Consider the following 18,677-nt stretch of genomic DNA (forward strand, 5'->3'; position numbering starts at 1 on the left):
CCCTGTTCCCTGTGTGTCATGCTGCTCACCAAGTTCTCGGACGTATGTCACGCTTTGTGAGGGAGGGAAAGATGGGGTGAGCCAGCAGGAGCTGATGATGAGAATGGTCAGACTTTTAGAAAGATTGGTGAAGCTGCCACTCTTCTACTTCCAGTAGAAGGGGCTCCAAAGAGCAGATAGCTTCTCAGCAAATTTACCTCAGGTCAACAAAGTGTTAATCTCCAATTGGACTCTGCAAAAGAGCAAAGTGAGACTGTGTCTCCACCCATTTCGGATTGAAAGCAGCACTGTGAAGAGCCTGGGCATGTTTCCCTACATGCACGGCGCAATTTCAATGTGCTTTGTTGTTGTTTGTGGCTGCAGTTGATATTGCAGTGTGTGCAGAGTATGTGCATGCCCGAGAAGGAATTGATGGTAAGAAGCGAAGTGTGTTTTAAAAGAGAGCCAAGTAAAAATGATCAAGTTGTGAAAAGTTTCTTTGAAGTTTGCTGCAGAGAGTGAAGGTAAAAGTGAGGTGAAGGGTGAGGAGCGTAGATGGCTTTGCGAGAAGTGCGATGAGGAGCGTGGTATTTGAATGTGAGTGTGTGTTTGCAGCTGTTGAGTGTTGGAAGAGAAAGAAAAAGGAAAAGTGAAACAGATGTTGAAAATTAGCATGAGGCAAATGGAAAAGAGATTGAGGTGGTTGAAGTGGCTGGGCAGTACAGAATTGCAAAGAAAGAAAGAGTGTGGGCTGAATGGAGAGAGGAATGAAAAAGGAGGAGCTTTGCATTGGCCGGGAATCGAACCCGGGCCTCCCGCGTGGCAGGCGAGAATTCTACCACTGAACCACCAATGCACAGAGCAGAAGAAAGTGCTCATTTCTTCCAACCAGTGCTTTCACATGCAAAGAAATGTTCCTCATTTGCAGCAGCAAATTCAATGCTGCTCACACACACACACAACAACAACAGCAACACAGAGAAATTAACTACTGCTCGTGCATTGGCCGGGAATCGAACCCAGGCCTCCCGCGTGGCAGGCGAGAATTCTACCACTGAACCACCAATGCTGCTCCGGTTCTTTCACCCCCACATGCTCTCTCTTTCTTCACACTCAGCAGCATTACAATTTTCAGACTTTGTCTTTTCATTCCCCAAATGCCCACAAATGCTCTCACTCAAATCTCACACGCAACATCTCACAAGCCTCTCATGCTGCTCAACACCTTCCTTTCATTCACAACCACATCTCAAACTTTCAACCTTCCTCCAAAACACAAGCACTCTGCAACAATCCCCCTCTCACACAGCCTCCTTCTCCCAAATATGCCACTGCTTTCACCACATCAATCTAAACACGCTTAAAACTTGCTCAAATCACTTGCACACTGTCTCTTTACACTCACTTCACACCACTACAATATCGCCTCATGCCACTCTGCAACATCTTCCAGGCGCTACATTGCTTCAAAGCCGCCACCCAGTGCTGCACCAGGCCAAGCTGCCACTTTCAACACTTCGTGGAATCTCGATTCTTGCTGCCAAAGAAATTTGGCTTCCACTCTTGTTATTTTCCAGCCATGTGTGTTACTTCCCCTATTGCCCTGCTAAACATGGTGCGAAGGCCCCAGGTGGCTTTCAAACAAAGGCAAGCGTCACTTCACATCCGCCGCAAGCAATTCTCAATCGCGACCTGTGTTTAGACGATTGTTTTGAAGTCATTGCCAGCCTTGGTGAGATTTCAACTCAGCAATGAGCTATGCATGCCTCTGCATCATAAGCCCAACAGCATTGCCATAATGCTGTCACATCCTCCGCCCTGTTCCCTGTGTGTCATGCTGCTCACCAAGTTCTCGGACGTATGTCACGCTTTGTGAGGGAGGGAAAGATGGGGTGAGCCAGCAGGAGCTGATGATGAGAATGGTCAGACTTTTAGAAAGATTGGTGAAGCTGCCACTCTTCTACTTCCAGTAGAAGGGGCTCCAAAGAGCAGATAGCTTCTCAGCAAATTTACCTCAGGTCAACAAAGTGTTAATCTCCAATTGGACTCTGCAAAAGAGCAAAGTGAGACTGTGTCTCCACCCATTTCGGATTGAAAGCAGCACTGTGAAGAGCCTGGGCATGTTTCCCTACATGCACGGCGCAATTTCAATGTGCTTTGTTGTTGTTTGTGGCTGCAGTTGATATTGCAGTGTGTGCAGAGTATGTGCATGCCCGAGAAGGAATTGATGGTAAGAAGCGAAGTGTGTTTTAAAAGAGAGCCAAGTAAAAATGATCAAGTTGTGAAAAGTTTCTTTGAAGTTTGCTGCAGAGAGTGAAGGTAAAAGTGAGGTGAAGGGTGAGGAGCGTAGATGGCTTTGCGAGAAGTGCGATGAGGAGCGTGGTATTTGAATGTGAGTGTGTGTTTGCAGCTGTTGAGTGTTGGAAGAGAAAGAAAAAGGAAAAGTGAAACAGATGTTGAAAATTAGCATGAGGCAAATGGAAAAGAGATTGAGGTGGTTGAAGTGGCTGGGCAGTACAGAATTGCAAAGAAAGAAAGAGTGTGGGCTGAATGGAGAGAGGAATGAAAAAGGAGGAGCTTTGCATTGGCCGGGAATCGAACCCGGGCCTCCCGCGTGGCAGGCGAGAATTCTACCACTGAACCACCAATGCACAGAGCAGAAGAAAGTGCTCATTTCTTCCAACCAGTGCTTTCACATGCAAAGAAATGTTCCTCATTTGCAGCAGCAAATTCAATGCTGCTCACACACACACACAACAACAACACAGAGAAATTAACTACTGCTCGTGCATTGGCCAGGAATCGAACCCGGGCCTCCCGCGTGGCAGGCGAGAATTCTACCACTGAACCACCAATGCTGCTCCGGTTCTTTCACCCCCACATGCTCTCTCTTTCTTCACACTCAGCAGCATTACAATTTTCAGACTTTGTCTTTTCATTCCCCAAATGCCCACAAATGCTCTCACTCAAATCTCACACGCAACATCTCACAAGCCTCTCATGCTGCTCAACACCTTCCTTTCATTCACAACCACATCTCAAACTTTCAACCTTCCTCCAAAACACATGCACTCTGCAACAATCCCCCTCTCACACAGCCTCCTTCTCCCAAATATGCCACTGCTTTCACCACATCAATCTAAACACGCTTAAAACTTGCTCAAATCACTTGCACACTGTCTCTTTACACTCACTTCACACCACTACAATATCGCCTCATGCCACTCTGCAACATCTTCCAGGCGCTACATTGCTTCAAAGCCGCCACCCAGTGCTACACCAGGCCAAGCTGCCACTTTCAACACTTCGTGGAATCTCGATTCTTGCTGCCAAAGAAATTTGGCTTCCACTCTTGTTATTTTCCAGCCATGTGTGTTACTTCCCCTATTGCCCTGCTAAACATGGTGCGAAGGCCCCAGGTGGCTTTCAAACAAAGGCAAGCGTCACTTCACATCCGCCGCAAGCAATTCTCAATCGCGACCTGTGTTTAGACGATTGTTTTGAAGTCATTGCCAGCCTTGGTGAGATTTCAACTCAGCAATGAGCTATGCATGCCTCTGCATCATAAGCCCAACAGCATTGCCATAATGCTGTCACATCCTCCGCCCTGTTCCCTGTGTGTCATGCTGCTCACCAAGTTCTCGGACGTATGTCACGCTTTGTGAGGGAGGGAAAGATGGGGTGAGCCAGCAGGAGCTGATGATGAGAATGGTCAGACTTTTAGAAAGATTGGTGAAGCTGCCACTCTTCTACTTCCAGTAGAAGGGGCTCCAAAGAGCAGATAGCTTCTCAGCAAATTTACCTCAGGTCAACAAAGTGTTAATCTCCAATTGGACTCTGCAAAAGAGCAAAGTGAGACTGTGTCTCCACCCATTTCGGATTGAAAACAGCACTGTGAAGAGCCTGGGCATGTTTCCCTACATGCACGGCGCAATTTCAATGTGCTTTGTTGTTGTTTGTGGCTGCAGTTGATATTGCAGTGTGTGCAGAGTATGTGCATGCCCGAGAAGGAATTGATGGTAAGAAGCGAAGTGTGTTTTAAAAGAGAGCCAAGTAAAAATGATCAAGTTGTGAAAAGTTTCTTTGAAGTTTGCTGCAGAGAGTGAAGGTAAAAGTGAGGTGAAGGGTGAGGAGCGTAGATGGCTTTGCGAGAAGTGCGATGAGGAGCGTGGTATTTGAATGTGAGTGTGTGTTTGCAGCTGTTGAGTGTTGGAAGAGAAAGAAAAAGGAAAAGTGAAACAGATGTTGAAAATTAGCATGAGGCAAATGGAAAAGAGATTGAGGTGGTTGAAGTGGCTGGGCAGTACAGAATTGCAAAGAAAGAAAGAGTGTGGGCTGAATGGAGAGAGGAATGAAAAAGGAGGAGCTTTGCATTGGCCGGGAATCGAACCCGGGCCTCCCGCGTGGCAGGCGAGAATTCTACCACTGAACCACCAATGCACAGAGCAGAAGAAAGTGCTCATTTCTTCCAACCAGTGCTTTCACATGCAAAGAAATGTTCCTCATTTGCAGCAGCAAATTCAATGCTGCTCACACACACACACAACAACAACAGCAACACAGAGAAATTAACTACTGCTCGTGCATTGGCCGGGAATCGAACCCAGGCCTCCCGCGTGGCAGGCGAGAATTCTACCACTGAACCACCAATGCTGCTCCGGTTCTTTCACCCCCACATGCTCTCTCTTTCTTCACACTCAGCAGCATTACAATTTTCAGACTTTGTCTTTTCATTCCCCAAATGCCCACAAATGCTCTCACTCAAATCTCACACGCAACATCTCACAAGCCTCTCATGCTGCTCAACACCTTCCTTTCATTCACAACCACATCTCAAACTTTCAACCTTCCTCCAAAACACATGCACTCTGCAACAATCCCCCTCTCACACAGCCTCCTTCTCCCAAATATGCCACTGCTTTCACCACATCAATCTAAACACGCTTAAAACTTGCTCAAATCACTTGCACACTGTCTCTTTACACTCACTTCACACCACTACAATATCGCCTCATGCCACTCTGCAACATCTTCCAGGCGCTACATTGCTTCAAAGCCGCCACCCAGTGCTACACCAGGCCAAGCTGCCACTTTCAACACTTCGTGGAATCTCGATTCTTGCTGCCAAAGAAATTTGGCTTCCACTCTTGTTATTTTCCAGCCATGTGTGTTACTTCCCCTATTGCCCTGCTAAACATGGTGCGAAGGCCCCAGGTGGCTTTCAAACAAAGGCAAGCGTCACTTCACATCCGCCGCAAGCAATTCTCAATCGCGACCTGTGTTTAGACGATTGTTTTGAAGTCATTGCCAGCCTTGGTGAGATTTCAACTCAGCAATGAGCTATGCATGCCTCTGCATCATAAGCCCAACAGCATTGCCATAATGCTGTCACATCCTCCGCCCTGTTCCCTGTGTGTCATGCTGCTCACCAAGTTCTCGGACGTATGTCACGCTTTGTGAGGGAGGGAAAGATGGGGTGAGCCAGCAGGAGCTGATGATGAGAATGGTCAGACTTTTAGAAAGATTGGTGAAGCTGCCACTCTTCTACTTCCAGTAGAAGGGGCTCCAAAGAGCAGATAGCTTCTCAGCAAATTTACCTCAGGTCAACAAAGTGTTAATCTCCAATTGGACTCTGCAAAAGAGCAAAGTGAGACTGTGTCTCCACCCATTTCGGATTGAAAACAGCACTGTGAAGAGCCTGGGCATGTTTCCCTACATGCACGGCGCAATTTCAATGTGCTTTGTTGTTGTTTGTGGCTGCAGTTGATATTGCAGTGTGTGCAGAGTATGTGCATGCCCGAGAAGGAATTGATGGTAAGAAGCGAAGTGTGTTTTAAAAGAGAGCCAAGTAAAAATGATCAAGTTGTGAAAAGTTTCTTTGAAGTTTGCTGCAGAGAGTGAAGGTAAAAGTGAGGTGAAGGGTGAGGAGCGTAGATGGCTTTGCGAGAAGTGCGATGAGGAGCGTGGTATTTGAATGTGAGTGTGTGTTTGCAGCTGTTGAGTGTTGGAAGAGAAAGAAAAAGGAAAAGTGAAACAGATGTTGAAAATTAGCATGAGGCAAATGGAAAAGAGATTGAGGTGGTTGAAGTGGCTGGGCAGTACAGAATTGCAAAGAAAGAAAGAGTGTGGGCTGAATGGAGAGAGGAATGAAAAAGGAGGAGCTTTGCATTGGCCGGGAATCGAACCCGGGCCTCCCGCGTGGCAGGCGAGAATTCTACCACTGAACCACCAATGCACAGAGCAGAAGAAAGTGCTCATTTCTTCCAACCAGTGCTTTCACATGCAAAGAAATGTTCCTCATTTGCAGCAGCAAATTCAATGCTGCTCACACACACACACAACAACAACAGCAACACAGAGAAATTAACTACTGCTCGTGCATTGGCCGGGAATCGAACCCAGGCCTCCCGCGTGGCAGGCGAGAATTCTACCACTGAACCACCAATGCTGCTCCGGTTCTTTCACCCCCACATGCTCTCTCTTTCTTCACACTCAGCAGCATTACAATTTTCAGACTTTGTCTTTTCATTCCCCAAATGCCCACAAATGCTCTCACTCAAATCTCACACGCAACATCTCACAAGCCTCTCATGCTGCTCAACACCTTCCTTTCATTCACAACCACATCTCAAACTTTCAACCTTCCTCCAAAACACATGCACTCTGCAACAATCCCCCTCTCACACAGCCTCCTTCTCCCAAATATGCCACTGCTTTCACCACATCAATCTAAACACGCTTAAAACTTGCTCAAATCACTTGCACACTGTCTCTTTACACTCACTTCACACCACTACAATATCGCCTCATGCCACTCTGCAACATCTTCCAGGCGCTACATTGCTTCAAAGCCGCCACCCAGTGCTACACCAGGCCAAGCTGCCACTTTCAACACTTCGTGGAATCTCGATTCTTGCTGCCAAAGAAATTTGGCTTCCACTCTTGTTATTTTCCAGCCATGTGTGTTACTTCCCCTATTGCCCTGCTAAACATGGTGCGAAGGCCCCAGGTGGCTTTCAAACAAAGGCAAGCGTCACTTCACATCCGCCGCAAGCAATTCTCAATCGCGACCTGTGTTTAGACGATTGTTTTGAAGTCATTGCCAGCCTTGGTGAGATTTCAACTCAGCAATGAGCTATGCATGCCTCTGCATCATAAGCCCAACAGCATTGCCATAATGCTGTCACATCCTCCGCCCTGTTCCCTGTGTGTCATGCTGCTCACCAAGTTCTCGGACGTATGTCACGCTTTGTGAGGGAGGGAAAGATGGGGTGAGCCAGCAGGAGCTGATGATGAGAATGGTCAGACTTTTAGAAAGATTGGTGAAGCTGCCACTCTTCTACTTCCAGTAGAAGGGGCTCCAAAGAGCAGATAGCTTCTCAGCAAATTTACCTCAGGTCAACAAAGTGTTAATCTCCAATTGGACTCTGCAAAAGAGCAAAGTGAGACTGTGTCTCCACCCATTTCGGATTGAAAACAGCACTGTGAAGAGCCTGGGCATGTTTCCCTACATGCACGGCGCAATTTCAATGTGCTTTGTTGTTGTTTGTGGCTGCAGTTGATATTGCAGTGTGTGCAGAGTATGTGCATGCCCGAGAAGGAATTGATGGTAAGAAGCGAAGTGTGTTTTAAAAGAGAGCCAAGTAAAAATGATCAAGTTGTGAAAAGTTTCTTTGAAGTTTGCTGCAGAGAGTGAAGGTAAAAGTGAGGTGAAGGGTGAGGAGCGTAGATGGCTTTGCGAGAAGTGCGATGAGGAGCGTGGTATTTGAATGTGAGTGTGTGTTTGCAGCTGTTGAGTGTTGGAAGAGAAAGAAAAAGGAAAAGTGAAACAGATGTTGAAAATTAGCATGAGGCAAATGGAAAAGAGATTGAGGTGGTTGAAGTGGCTGGGCAGTACAGAATTGCAAAGAAAGAAAGAGTGTGGGCTGAATGGAGAGAGGAATGAAAAAGGAGGAGCTTTGCATTGGCCGGGAATCGAACCCGGGCCTCCCGCATGGCAGGCGAGAATTCTACCACTGAACCACCAATGCACAGAGCAGAAGAAAGTGCTCATTTCTTCCAACCAGTGCTTTCACATGCAAAGAAATGTTCCTCATTTGCAGCAGCAAATTCAATGCTGCTCACACACACACACAACAACAACAGCAACACAGAGAAATTAACTACTGCTCGTGCATTGGCCGGGAATCGAACCCAGGCCTCCCGCGTGGCAGGCGAGAATTCTACCACTGAACCACCAATGCTGCTCCGGTTCTTTCACCCCCACATGCTCTCTCTTTCTTCACACTCAGCAGCATTACAATTTTCAGACTTTGTCTTTTCATTCCCCAAATGCCCACAAATGCTCTCACTCAAATCTCACACGCAACATCTCACAAGCCTCTCATGCTGCTCAACACCTTCCTTTCATTCACAACCACATCTCAAACTTTCAACCTTCCTCCAAAACACATGCACTCTGCAACAATCCCCCTCTCACACAGCCTCCTTCTCCCAAATATGCCACTGCTTTCACCACATCAATCTAAACACGCTTAAAACTTGCTCAAATCACTTGCACACTGTCTCTTTACACTCACTTCACACCACTACAATATCGCCTCATGCCACTCTGCAACATCTTCCAGGCGCTACATTGCTTCAAAGCCGCCACCCAGTGCTACACCAGGCCAAGCTGCCACTTTCAACACTTCGTGGAATCTCGATTCTTGCTGCCAAAGAAATTTGGCTTCCACTCTTGTTATTTTCCAGCCATGTGTGTTACTTCCCCTATTGCCCTGCTAAACATGGTGCGAAGGCCCCAGGTGGCTTTCAAACAAAGGCAAGCGTCACTTCACATCCGCCGCAAGCAATTCTCAATCGCGACCTGTGTTTAGACGATTGTTTTGAAGTCATTGCCAGCCTTGGTGAGATTTCAACTCAGCAATGAGCTATGCATGCCTCTGCATCATAAGCCCAACAGCATTGCCATAATGCTGTCACATCCTCCGCCCTGTTCCCTGTGTGTCATGCTGCTCACCAAGTTCTCGGACGTATGTCACGCTTTGTGAGGGAGGGAAAGATGGGGTGAGCCAGCAGGAGCTGATGATGAGAATGGTCAGACTTTTAGAAAGATTGGTGAAGCTGCCACTCTTCTACTTCCAGTAGAAGGGGCTCCAAAGAGCAGATAGCTTCTCAGCAAATTTACCTCAGGTCAACAAAGTGTTAATCTCCAATTGGACTCTGCAAAAGAGCAAAGTGAGACTGTGTCTCCACCCATTTCGGATTGAAAACAGCACTGTGAAGAGCCTGGGCATGTTTCCCTACATGCACGGCGCAATTTCAATGTGCTTTGTTGTTGTTTGTGGCTGCAGTTGATATTGCAGTGTGTGCAGAGTATGTGCATGCCCGAGAAGGAATTGATGGTAAGAAGCGAAGTGTGTTTTAAAAGAGAGCCAAGTAAAAATGATCAAGTTGTGAAAAGTTTCTTTGAAGTTTGCTGCAGAGAGTGAAGGTAAAAGTGAGGTGAAGGGTGAGGAGCGTAGATGGCTTTGCGAGAAGTGCGATGAGGAGCGTGGTATTTGAATGTGAGTGTGTGTTTGCAGCTGTTGAGTGTTGGAAGAGAAAGAAAAAGGAAAAGTGAAACAGATGTTGAAAATTAGCATGAGGCAAATGGAAAAGAGATTGAGGTGGTTGAAGTGGCTGGGCAGTACAGAATTGCAAAGAAAGAAAGAGTGTGGGCTGAATGGAGAGAGGAATGAAAAAGGAGGAGCTTTGCATTGGCCGGGAATCGAACCCGGGCCTCCCGCGTGGCAGGCGAGAATTCTACCACTGAACCACCAATGCACAGAGCAGAAGAAAGTGCTCATTTCTTCCAACCAGTGCTTTCACATGCAAAGAAATGTTCCTCATTTGCAGCAGCAAATTCAATGCTGCTCACACACACACACAACAACAACACAGAGAAATTAACTACTGCTCGTGCATTGGCCAGGAATCGAACCCGGGCCTCCCGCGTGGCAGGCGAGAATTCTACCACTGAACCACCAATGCTGCTCCGGTTCTTTCACCCCCACATGCTCTCTCTTTCTTCACACTCAGCAGCATTACAATTTTCAGACTTTGTCTTTTCATTCCCCAAATGCCCACAAATGCTCTCACTCAAATCTCACACGCAACATCTCACAAGCCTCTCATGCTGCTCAACACCTTCCTTTCATTCACAACCACATCTCAAACTTTCAACCTTCCTCCAAAACACATGCACTCTGCAACAATCCCCCTCTCACACAGCCTCCTTCTCCCAAATATGCCACTGCTTTCACCACATCAATCTAAACACGCTTAAAACTTGCTCAAATCACTTGCACACTGTCTCTTTACACTCACTTCACACCACTACAATATCGCCTCATGCCACTCTGCAACATCTTCCAGGCGCTACATTGCTTCAAAGCCGCCACCCAGTGCTACACCAGGCCAAGCTGCCACTTTCAACACTTCGTGGAATCTCGATTCTTGCTGCCAAAGAAATTTGGCTTCCACTCTTGTTATTTTCCAGCCATGTGTGTTACTTCCCCTATTGCCCTGCTAAACATGGTGCGAAGGCCCCAGGTGGCTTTCAAACAAAGGCAAGCGTCACTTCACATCCGCCGCAAGCAATTCTCAATCGCGACCTGTGTTTAGACGATTGTTTTGAAGTCATTGCCAGCCTTGGTGAGATTTCAACTCAGCAATGAGCTATGCATGCCTCTGCATCATAAGCCCAACAGCATTGCCATAATGCTGTCACATCCTCCGCCCTGTTCCCTGTGTGTCATGCTGCTCACCAAGTTCTCGGACGTATGTCACGCTTTGTGAGGGAGGGAAAGATGGGGTGAGCCAGCAGGAGCTGATGATGAGAATGGTCAGACTTTTAGAAAGATTGGTGAAGCTGCCACTCTTCTACTTCCAGTAGAAGGGGCTCCAAAGAGCAGATAGCTTCTCAGCAAATTTACCTCAGGTCAACAAAGTGTTAATCTCCAATTGGACTCTGCAAAAGAGCAAAGTGAGACTGTGTCTCCACCCATTTCGGATTGAAAACAGCACTGTGAAGAGCCTGGGCATGTTTCCCTACATGCACGGCGCAATTTCAATGTGCTTTGTTGTTGTTTGTGGCTGCAGTTGATATTGCAGTGTGTGCAGAGTATGTGCATGCCCGAGAAGGAATTGATGGTAAGAAGCGAAGTGTGTTTTAAAAGAGAGCCAAGTAAAAATGATCAAGTTGTGAAAAGTTTCTTTGAAGTTTGCTGCAGAGAGTGAAGGTAAAAGTGAGGTGAAGGGTGAGGAGCGTAGATGGCTTTGCGAGAAGTGCGATGAGGAGCGTGGTATTTGAATGTGAGTGTGTGTTTGCAGCTGTTGAGTGTTGGAAGAGAAAGAAAAAGGAAAAGTGAAACAGATGTTGAAAATTAGCATGAGGCAAATGGAAAAGAGATTGAGGTGGTTGAAGTGGCTGGGCAGTACAGAATTGCAAAGAAAGAAAGAGTGTGGGCTGAATGGAGAGAGGAATGAAAAAGGAGGAGCTTTGCATTGGCCGGGAATCGAACCCGGGCCTCCCGCGTGGCAGGCGAGAATTCTACCACTGAACCACCAATGCACAGAGCAGAAGAAAGTGCTCATTTCTTCCAACCAGTGCTTTCACATGCAAAGAAATGTTCCTCATTTGCAGCAGCAAATTCAATGCTGCTCACACACACACACAACAACAACAGCAACACAGAGAAATTAACTACTGCTCGTGCATTGGCCGGGAATCGAACCCAGGCCTCCCGCGTGGCAGGCGAGAATTCTACCACTGAACCACCAATGCTGCTCCGGTTCTTTCACCCCCACATGCTCTCTCTTTCTTCACACTCAGCAGCATTACAATTTTCAGACTTTGTCTTTTCATTCCCCAAATGCCCACAAATGCTCTCACTCAAATCTCACACGCAACATCTCACAAGCCTCTCATGCTGCTCAACACCTTCCTTTCATTCACAACCACATCTCAAACTTTCAACCTTCCTCCAAAACACATGCACTCTGCAACAATCCCCCTCTCACACAGCCTCCTTCTCCCAAATATGCCACTGCTTTCACCACATCAATCTAAACACGCTTAAAACTTGCTCAAATCACTTGCACACTTTCTCTTTACACTCACTTCACACCACTACAATATCGCCTCATGCCACTCTGCAACATCTTCCAGGCGCTACATTGCTTCAAAGCCGCCACCCAGTGCTACACCAGGCCAAGCTGCCACTTTCAACACTTCGTGGAATCTCGATTCTTGCTGCCAAAGAAATTTGGCTTCCACTCTTGTTATTTTCCAGCCATGTGTGTTACTTCCCCTATTGCCCTGCTAAACATGGTGCGAAGGCCCCAGGTGGCTTTCAAACAAAGGCAAGCGTCACTTCACATCCGCCGCAAGCAATTCTCAATCGCGACCTGTGTTTAGACGATTGTTTTGAAGTCATTGCCAGCCTTGGTGAGATTTCAACTCAGCAATGAGCTATGCATGCCTCTGCATCATAAGCCCAACAGCATTGCCATAATGCTGTCACATCCTCCGCCCTGTTCCCTGTGTGTCATGCTGCTCACCAAGTTCTCGGACGTATGTCACGCTTTGTGAGGGAGGGAAAGATGGGGTGAGCCAGCAGGAGCTGATGATGAGAATGGTCAGACTTTTAGAAAGATTGGTGAAGCTGCCACTCTTCTACTTCCAGTAGAAGGGGCTCCAAAGAGCAGATAGCTTCTCAGCAAATTTACCTCAGGTCAACAAAGTGTTAATCTCCAATTGGACTCTGCAAAAGAGCAAAGTGAGACTGTGTCTCCACCCATTTCGGATTGAAAACAGCACTGTGAAGAGCCTGGGCATGTTTCCCTACATGCACGGCGCAATTTCAATGTGCTTTGTTGTTGTTTGTGGCTGCAGTTGATATTGCAGTGTGTGCAGAGTATGTGCATGCCCGAGAAGGAATTGATGGTAAGAAGCGAAGTGTGTTTTAAAAGAGAGCCAAGTAAAAATGATCAAGTTGTGAAAAGTTTCTTTGAAGTTTGCTGCAGAGAGTGAAGGTAAAAGTGAGGTGAAGGGTGAGGAGCGTAGATGGCTTTGCGAGAAGTGCGATGAGGAGCGTGGTATTTGAATGTGAGTGTGTGTTTGCAGCTGTTGAGTGTTGGAAGAGAAAGAAAAAGGAAAAGTGAAACAGATGTTGAAAATTAGCATGAGGCAAATGGAAAAGAGATTGAGGTGGTTGAAGTGGCTGGGCAGTACAGAATTGCAAAGAAAGAAAGAGTGTGGGCTGAATGGAGAGAGGAATGAAAAAGGAGGAGCTTTGCATTGGCCGGGAATCGAACCCGGGCCTCCCGCGTGGCAGGCGAGAATTCTACCACTGAACCACCAATGCACAGAGCAGAAGAAAGTGCTCATTTCTTCCAACCAGTGCTTTCACATGCAAAGAAATGTTCCTCATTTGCAGCAGCAAATTCAATGCTGCTCACACACACACACAACAACAACAGCAACACAGAGAAATTAACTACTGCTCGTGCATTGGCCGGGAATCGAACCCAGGCCTCCCGCGTGGCAGGCGAGAATTCTACCACTGAACCACCAATGCTGCTCCGGTTCTTTCACCCCCACATGCTCTCTCTTTCTTCACACTCAGCAGCATTACAATTTTCAGACTTTGTCTTTTCATTCCCCAAATGCCCACAAATGCTCTCACTCAAATCTCACACGCAACATCTCACAAGCCTCTCATGCTGCTCAACACCTTCCTTTCATTCACAACCACATCTCAAACTTTCAACCTTCCTCCAAAACACATGCACTCTGCAACAATCCCCCTCTCACACAGCCTCCTTCTCCCAAATATGCCACTGCTTTCACCACATCAATCTAAACACGCTTAAAACTTGCTCAAATCACTTGCACACTGTCTCTTTACACTCACTTCACACCACTACAATATCGCCTCATGCCACTCTGCAACATCTTCCAGGCGCTACATTGCTTCAAAGCCGCCACCCAGTGCTACACCAGGCCAAGCTGCCACTTTCAACACTTCGTGGAATCTCGATTCTTGCTGCCAAAGAAATTTGGCTTCCACTCTTGTTATTTTCCAGCCATGTGTGTTACTTCCCCTATTGCCCTGCTAAACATGGTGCGAAGGCCCCAGGTGGCTTTCAAACAAAGGCAAGCGTCACTTCACATCCGCCGCAAGCAATTCTCAATCGCGACCTGTGTTTAGACGATTGTTTTGAAGTCATTGCCAGCCTTGGTGAGATTTCAACTCAGCAATGAGCTATGCATGCCTCTGCATCATAAGCCCAACAGCATTGCCATAATGCTGTCACATCCTCCGCCCTGTTCCCTGTGTGTCATGCTGCTCACCAAGTTCTCGGACGTATGTCACGCTTTGTGAGGGAGGGAAAGATGGGGTGAGCCAGCAGGAGCTGATGATGAGAATGGTCAGACTTTTAGAAAGATTGGTGAAGCTGCCACTCTTCTACTTCCAGTAGAAGGGGCTCCAAAGAGCAGATAGCTTCTCAGCAAATTTACCTCAGGTCAACAAAGTGTTAATCTCCAATTGGACTCTGCAAAAGAGCAAAGTGAGACTGTGTCTCCACCCATTTCGGATTGAAAACAGCACTGTGAAGAGCCTGGGCATGTTTCCCTACATGCACGGCGCAATTTCAATGTGCTTTGTTGTTGTTTGTGGCTGCAGTTGATATTGCAGTGTGTGCAGAGTATGTGCATGCCCGAGAAGGAATTGATGGTAAGAAGCGAAGTGTGTTTTAAAAGAGAGCCAAGTAAAAATGATCAAGTTGTGAAAAGTTTCTTTGAAGTTTGCTGCAGAGAGTGAAGGTAAAAGTGAGGTGAAGGGTGAGGAGCGTAGATGGCTTTGCGAGAAGTGCGATGAGGAGCGTGGTATTTGAATGTGAGTGTGTGTTTGCAGCTGTTGAGTGTTGGAAGAGAAAGAAAAAGGAAAAGTGAAACAGATGTTGAAAATTAGCATGAGGCAAATGGAAAAGAGATTGAGGTGGTTGAAGTGGCTGGGCAGTACAGAATTGCAAAGAAAGAAAGAGTGTGGGCTGAATGGAGAGAGGAATGAAAAAGGAGGAGCTTTGCATTGGCCGGGAATCGAACCCGGGCCTCCCGCGTGGCAGGCGAGAATTCTACCACTGAACCACCAATGCACAGAGCAGAAGAAAGTGCTCATTTCTTCCAACCAGTGCTTTCACATGCAAAGAAATGTTCCTCATTTGCAGCAGCAAATTCAATGCTGCTCACACACACACACAACAACAACAGCAACACAGAGAAATTAACTACTGCTCGTGCATTGGCCGGGAATCGAACCCAGGCCTCCCGCGTGGCAGGCGAGAATTCTACCACTGAACCACCAATGCTGCTCCGGTTCTTTCACCCCCACATGCTCTCTCTTTCTTCACACTCAGCAGCATTACAATTTTCAGACTTTGTCTTTTCATTCCCCAAATGCCCACAAATGCTCTCACTCAAATCTCACACGCAACATCTCACAAGCCTCTCATGCTGCTCAACACCTTCCTTTCATTCACAACCACATCTCAAACTTTCAACCTTCCTCCAAAACACATGCACTCTGCAACAATCCCCCTCTCACACAGCCTCCTTCTCCCAAATATGCCACTGCTTTCACCACATCAATCTAAACACGCTTAAAACTTGCTCAAATCACTTGCACACTGTCTCTTTACACTCACTTCACACCACTACAATATCGCCTCATGCCACTCTGCAACATCTTCCAGGCGCTACATTGCTTCAAAGCCGCCACCCAGTGCTACACCAGGCCAAGCTGCCACTTTCAACACTTCGTGGAATCTCGATTCTTGCTGCCAAAGAAATTTGGCTTCCACTCTTGTTATTTTCCAGCCATGTGTGTTACTTCCCCTATTGCCCTGCTAAACATGGTGCGAAGGCCCCAGGTGGCTTTCAAACAAAGGCAAGCGTCACTTCACATCCGCCGCAAGCAATTCTCAATCGCGACCTGTGTTTAGACGATTGTTTTGAAGTCATTGCCAGCCTTGGTGAGATTCCAACTCAGCAATGAGCTATGCATGCCTCTGCATCATAAGCCCAACAGCATTGCCATAATGCTGTCACATCCTCCGCCCTGTTCCCTGTGTGTCATGCTGCTCACCAAGTTCTCGGACGTATGTCACGCTTTGTGAGGGAGGGAAAGATGGGGTGAGCCAGCAGGAGCTGATGATGAGAATGGTCAGACTTTTAGAAAGATTGGTGAAGCTGCCACTCTTCTACTTCCAGTAGAAGGGGCTCCAAAGAGCAGATAGCTTCTCAGCAAATTTACCTCAGGTCAACAAAGTGTTAATCTCCAATTGGACTCTGCAAAAGAGCAAAGTGAGACTGTGTCTCCACCCATTTCGGATTGAAAACAGCACTGTGAAGAGCCTGGGCATGTTTCCCTACATGCACGGCGCAATTTCAATGTGCTTTGTTGTTGTTTGTGGCTGCAGTTGATATTGCAGTGTGTGCAGAGTATGTGCATGCCCGAGAAGGAATTGATGGTAAGAAGCGAAGTGTGTTTTAAAAGAGAGCCAAGTAAAAATGATCAAGTTGTGAAAAGTTTCTTTGAAGTTTGCTGCAGAGAGTGAAGGTAAAAGTGAGGTGAAGGGTGAGGAGCGTAGATGGCTTTGCGAGAAGTGCGATGAGGAGCGTGGTATTTGAATGTGAGTGTGTGTTTGCAGCTGTTGAGTGTTGGAAGAGAAAGAAAAAGGAAAAGTGAAACAGATGTTGAAAATTAGCATGAGGCAAATGGAAAAGAGATTGAGGTGGTTGAAGTGGCTGGGCAGTACAGAATTGCAAAGAAAGAAAGAGTGTGGGCTGAATGGAGAGAGGAATGAAAAAGGAGGAGCTTTGCATTGGCCGGGAATCGAACCCGGGCCTCCCGCGTGGCAGGCGAGAATTCTACCACTGAACCACCAATGCACAGAGCAGAAGAAAGTGCTCATTTCTTCCAACCAGTGCTTTCACATGCAAAGAAATGTTCCTCATTTGCAGCAGCAAATTCAATGCTGCTCACACACACACACAACAACAACACAGAGAAATTAACTACTGCTCGTGCATTGGCCGGGAATCGAACCCGGGCCTCCCGCGTGGCAGGCGAGAATTCTACCACTGAACCACCAATGCTGCTCCGGTTCTTTCACCCCCACATGCTCTCTCTTTCTTCACACTCAGCAGCATTACAATTTTCTCACTTTCTCCTTTCATTCCCCAAATGCCCACAAATGCTCTCACTCAAATCTCACACGCAACATCTCACAAGCCTCTCATGCTGCTCAACACCTTCCTTTCATTCACAACCACATCTCAAACTTTCAACCTTCCTCCAAAACACATGCACTCTGCAACAATCCCCCTCTCACACAGCCTCCTTCTCCCAAATATGCCACTGCTTTCACCACATCAATCTAAACACGCTTAAAACTTGCTCAAATCACTTGCACACTGTCTCTTTACACTCACTTCACACCACTACAATATCGCCTCATGCCACTCTGCAACATCTTCCAGGCGCTACATTGCTTCAAAGCCGCCACCCAGTGCTACACCAGGCCAAGCTGCCACTTTCAACACTTCGTGGAATCTCGATTCTTGCTGCCAAAGAAATTTGGCTTCCACTCTTGTTATTTTCCAGCCATGTGTGTTACTTCCCCTATTGCCCTGCTAAACATGGTGCGAAGGCCCCAGGTGGCTTTCAAACAAAGGCAAGCGTCACTTCACATCCGCCGCAAGCAATTCTCAATCGCGACCTGTGTTTAGACGATTGTTTTGAAGTCATTGCCAGCCTTGGTGAGATTTCAACTCAGCAATGAGCTATGCATGCCTCTGCATCATAAGCCCAACAGCATTGCCATAATGCTGTCACATCCTCCGCCCTGTTCCCTGTGTGTCATGCTGCTCACCAAGTTCTCGGACGTATGTCACGCTTTGTGAGGGAGGGAAAGATGGGGTGAGCCAGCAGGAGCTGATGATGAGAATGGTCAGACTTTTAGAAAGATTGGTGAAGCTGCCACTCTTCTACTTCCAGTAGAAGGGGCTCCAAAGAGCAGATAGCTTCTCAGCAAATTTACCTCAGGTCAACAAAGTGTTAATCTCCAATTGGACTCTGCAAAAGAGCAAAGTGAGACTGTGTCTCCACCCATTTCGGATTGAAAACAGCACTGTGAAGAGCCTGGGCATGTTTCCCTACATGCACGGCGCAATTTCAATGTGCTTTGTTGTTGTTTGTGGCTGCAGTTGATATTGCAGTGTGTGCAGAGTATGTGCATGCCCGAGAAGGAATTGATGGTAAGAAGCGAAGTGTGTTTTAAAAGAGAGCCAAGTAAAAATGATCAAGTTGTGAAAAGTTTCTTTGAAGTTTGCTGCAGAGAGTGAAGGTAAAAGTGAGGTGAAGGGTGAGGAGCGTAGATGGCTTTGCGAGAAGTGCGATGAGGAGCGTGGTATTTGAATGTGAGTGTGTGTTTGCAGCTGTTGAGTGTTGGAAGAGAAAGAAAAAGGAAAAGTGAAACAGATGTTGAAAATTAGCATGAGGCAAATGGAAAAGAGATTGAGGTGGTTGAAGTGGCTGGGCAGTACAGAATTGCAAAGAAAGAAAGAGTGTGGGCTGAATGGAGAGAGG

General features: G+C 47.0%; 20 non-coding genes across 20 annotated transcripts; all 20 read right to left on the minus strand.

Annotated features, from left to right (window-relative positions):
* Nucleotides 1-764: 764 nt before the first annotated feature.
* On the minus strand, nucleotides 765-835 carry trnag-gcc (transfer RNA glycine (anticodon GCC)). The gene has a single exon. It is a non-coding gene; the product is annotated as a tRNA-Gly (tRNA).
* Nucleotides 836-977: 142 nt separating this feature from the next.
* Nucleotides 978-1,048, minus strand: trnag-gcc (transfer RNA glycine (anticodon GCC)). The gene has a single exon. It is a non-coding gene; the product is annotated as a tRNA-Gly (tRNA).
* Nucleotides 1,049-2,559: 1,511 nt separating this feature from the next.
* On the minus strand, nucleotides 2,560-2,630 carry trnag-gcc (transfer RNA glycine (anticodon GCC)). Its single transcript has one exon. It is a non-coding gene; the product is annotated as a tRNA-Gly (tRNA).
* Nucleotides 2,631-2,766: 136 nt separating this feature from the next.
* Nucleotides 2,767-2,837, minus strand: trnag-gcc (transfer RNA glycine (anticodon GCC)). Its single transcript has one exon. It is a non-coding gene; the product is annotated as a tRNA-Gly (tRNA).
* A 1,511-nt stretch (nucleotides 2,838-4,348) lies between these two features.
* On the minus strand, nucleotides 4,349-4,419 carry trnag-gcc (transfer RNA glycine (anticodon GCC)). The gene has a single exon. It is a non-coding gene; the product is annotated as a tRNA-Gly (tRNA).
* A 142-nt stretch (nucleotides 4,420-4,561) lies between these two features.
* trnag-gcc (transfer RNA glycine (anticodon GCC)) lies at nucleotides 4,562-4,632 on the minus strand. The gene has a single exon. It is a non-coding gene; the product is annotated as a tRNA-Gly (tRNA).
* A 1,511-nt stretch (nucleotides 4,633-6,143) lies between these two features.
* On the minus strand, nucleotides 6,144-6,214 carry trnag-gcc (transfer RNA glycine (anticodon GCC)). Its single transcript has one exon. It is a non-coding gene; the product is annotated as a tRNA-Gly (tRNA).
* Nucleotides 6,215-6,356: 142 nt separating this feature from the next.
* trnag-gcc (transfer RNA glycine (anticodon GCC)) lies at nucleotides 6,357-6,427 on the minus strand. The gene has a single exon. It is a non-coding gene; the product is annotated as a tRNA-Gly (tRNA).
* A 1,511-nt stretch (nucleotides 6,428-7,938) lies between these two features.
* Nucleotides 7,939-8,009, minus strand: trnag-gcc (transfer RNA glycine (anticodon GCC)). Its single transcript has one exon. It is a non-coding gene; the product is annotated as a tRNA-Gly (tRNA).
* Nucleotides 8,010-8,151: 142 nt separating this feature from the next.
* trnag-gcc (transfer RNA glycine (anticodon GCC)) lies at nucleotides 8,152-8,222 on the minus strand. Its single transcript has one exon. It is a non-coding gene; the product is annotated as a tRNA-Gly (tRNA).
* A 1,511-nt stretch (nucleotides 8,223-9,733) lies between these two features.
* On the minus strand, nucleotides 9,734-9,804 carry trnag-gcc (transfer RNA glycine (anticodon GCC)). The gene has a single exon. It is a non-coding gene; the product is annotated as a tRNA-Gly (tRNA).
* A 136-nt stretch (nucleotides 9,805-9,940) lies between these two features.
* On the minus strand, nucleotides 9,941-10,011 carry trnag-gcc (transfer RNA glycine (anticodon GCC)). The gene has a single exon. It is a non-coding gene; the product is annotated as a tRNA-Gly (tRNA).
* Nucleotides 10,012-11,522: 1,511 nt separating this feature from the next.
* trnag-gcc (transfer RNA glycine (anticodon GCC)) lies at nucleotides 11,523-11,593 on the minus strand. Its single transcript has one exon. It is a non-coding gene; the product is annotated as a tRNA-Gly (tRNA).
* Nucleotides 11,594-11,735: 142 nt separating this feature from the next.
* On the minus strand, nucleotides 11,736-11,806 carry trnag-gcc (transfer RNA glycine (anticodon GCC)). Its single transcript has one exon. It is a non-coding gene; the product is annotated as a tRNA-Gly (tRNA).
* A 1,511-nt stretch (nucleotides 11,807-13,317) lies between these two features.
* trnag-gcc (transfer RNA glycine (anticodon GCC)) lies at nucleotides 13,318-13,388 on the minus strand. The gene has a single exon. It is a non-coding gene; the product is annotated as a tRNA-Gly (tRNA).
* Nucleotides 13,389-13,530: 142 nt separating this feature from the next.
* trnag-gcc (transfer RNA glycine (anticodon GCC)) lies at nucleotides 13,531-13,601 on the minus strand. Its single transcript has one exon. It is a non-coding gene; the product is annotated as a tRNA-Gly (tRNA).
* Nucleotides 13,602-15,112: 1,511 nt separating this feature from the next.
* On the minus strand, nucleotides 15,113-15,183 carry trnag-gcc (transfer RNA glycine (anticodon GCC)). Its single transcript has one exon. It is a non-coding gene; the product is annotated as a tRNA-Gly (tRNA).
* Nucleotides 15,184-15,325: 142 nt separating this feature from the next.
* Nucleotides 15,326-15,396, minus strand: trnag-gcc (transfer RNA glycine (anticodon GCC)). The gene has a single exon. It is a non-coding gene; the product is annotated as a tRNA-Gly (tRNA).
* Nucleotides 15,397-16,907: 1,511 nt separating this feature from the next.
* Nucleotides 16,908-16,978, minus strand: trnag-gcc (transfer RNA glycine (anticodon GCC)). The gene has a single exon. It is a non-coding gene; the product is annotated as a tRNA-Gly (tRNA).
* Nucleotides 16,979-17,114: 136 nt separating this feature from the next.
* On the minus strand, nucleotides 17,115-17,185 carry trnag-gcc (transfer RNA glycine (anticodon GCC)). Its single transcript has one exon. It is a non-coding gene; the product is annotated as a tRNA-Gly (tRNA).
* Between the last annotated feature and the right edge of the window lie 1,492 nt (nucleotides 17,186-18,677).

The sequence above is a fragment of the Mustelus asterias genome, chromosome 1, assembly GCF_964213995.1.
Source record: "Mustelus asterias chromosome 1, sMusAst1.hap1.1, whole genome shotgun sequence".
In the NCBI taxonomy this organism is placed as follows: domain Eukaryota; kingdom Metazoa; phylum Chordata; class Chondrichthyes; order Carcharhiniformes; family Triakidae; genus Mustelus; species Mustelus asterias.